Source organism: Aegilops tauschii, chromosome 5 (assembly GCF_002575655.3).
Source record: "Aegilops tauschii subsp. strangulata cultivar AL8/78 chromosome 5, Aet v6.0, whole genome shotgun sequence".
Lineage (NCBI taxonomy): Eukaryota > Viridiplantae > Streptophyta > Magnoliopsida > Poales > Poaceae > Aegilops > Aegilops tauschii.
In genome coordinates, this window is record NC_053039.3 from 525494126 (window position 1) to 525496142 (window position 2017).

The window sequence follows — 2017 nt, forward strand, 5'->3', positions numbered from 1 at the left end:
CAGTGGTAGGCAGGCGGCGAGCGGTGGTTAAAATGGCAGGTGCATAGGATGTTGAGGACGAGACGAAAGTCAGCGGCGGTGCCGTGTGGAGAAGCTCCCTCCTGTTGGCGGAACAGCCCTGAACTGAGTCCATACGGGCAGCCACAAGGTCGTCCACGAGGTTGTCAAAAGCTGCCTCAAGAGCTTTGAGATATTCAACAAGCATCTCAATAGCCTCATCTCTCTCTCCCCTAGGGCAAGCGAATGCATAGTGACAAGTATATGGCACATGGCATGGGAGGTAGCGGTAGCGACGAGTCTTCATCGTAGGAAGAACATCCCGAAGATGAGCTATCGCCTCACGGGCAGCCATCTGCATGGCATGCCTCTCCGTAGGCATGGCCCTTCCCACAAAACAGAAGTGGCGAGACGCAGAACGCCCTCCCTTGAATTGCACCGCGGCCTGGTGCATAGACACGCTGTCGCTGATCTTGTGCTGGTAGAGTGTGAACTCTGGACGAGTCGATGGCCCGATCGCGAGCTTGGTGATGGAGACGAGAAGCTTGATAAACCCCTCAGGTACATTGGCGAACACCTATGATTCGCAGTCACTGCCAGCCATCTACAAAGGTAGACAAAAATTCCGAATAGTCAAATCATAAATTTATGATGACCAACAGAAAATTGCTACACTTGCAAAAAGTTGAAAAGCACTAAAAACGCTAATAACCGATTAGCGATCGCACCTAGTGGCTTCCTACAGTCAGCCTGGCTCTGATACCAAGGTTGTCAGGACCGGTTTTCCAATAAAACATTTATTGAGAAACCGACCCTTTTATCGGACCAGCATAGAAGAATCCTTCTGGCTGGTAGACAAATCCTTGATATAGAAATCCAGAAGTACTAAAAATAATACAGGGTTGAGCTGAGGCTGCTCAACAATTTATTACAAGCACGCCGATATAATACATAAAGGCGGGTATGACACAAGGGGTATGGTGGCATAACTACTGACTCGTAATAAATGTGGTGGTGGATATGTCACAGTGAAGTGGGTGGCTTGACTTCTAAATCTTACAACTCATCGAGCGCTGGAGTGGGGCTTGATGACTTTTATTCTGGGTAGCGGAAGCGTATATAATACAAGTGACCAATTCCAGGATCGCACGGGACTGACTGGACTCCTCTAGATGTCAGACTCGCTATCGAACTCTTCATCCATAAGATCGCCTTCGTCAACATCTGGCCAAATCAACAAGCCAGGTGAGTACTATGAAAGTACTTGCAAGACAACTTGGACATAAGATATAACAAATGCAAACATGATCAACATGAGCAGATTAGTAATGCGCACTCAGATAATAAAATTTCACGACATGCTAAATAAAAAGGAAGTCAGGCGGTAGTCCTCCCGAAATCCCAATGAAATAACTGAAGACCGATCGAGTGTCTGAAGCGACGCCTCGAAGGGTAGAAATAAATTAACAATGCCGCAGTCGGGCGTCAGGGCGACACCACACAAAGGGCTTATATTGGAATATAAATAACAGTGCGTGCCACAGTCGGACGTCTGAGCGACATCGCATAAAGGGCTTATATCAAAAGTAATTAACAAGGGTGCCACAGTCGGACGTCTGAGCGACATCACATAAAGGGCTTATATTTCATTATTTGGAATTCAAGTAGCTCATGAATTTAAATCATATCAAGGAAGTACTCATGTACGTAATAATAAACTGGTTAGTCCATCCACAGGAATAACATTCAACCTGGTTTACCACTCATGTTCGTTCAGCGGGGATTTTCACTGGGACTGACACAGAGACTGACGTTGAGACTGATATTGATACTGATATGGATATGTTGACCAAGATCCTTGACCATGCCATGAACTAACTATTCAAGCAAACATGCAAAACACTTATCTTATCAAAGGTTCAAATGTGCTTGCCTGGTTCGGAGTAGTCGGAGTCTAGCTCGGCGAAGTTCGCGGCTCCGTCACCTCCTCCGGTATCTACGGTATAAACAGAACACGTAC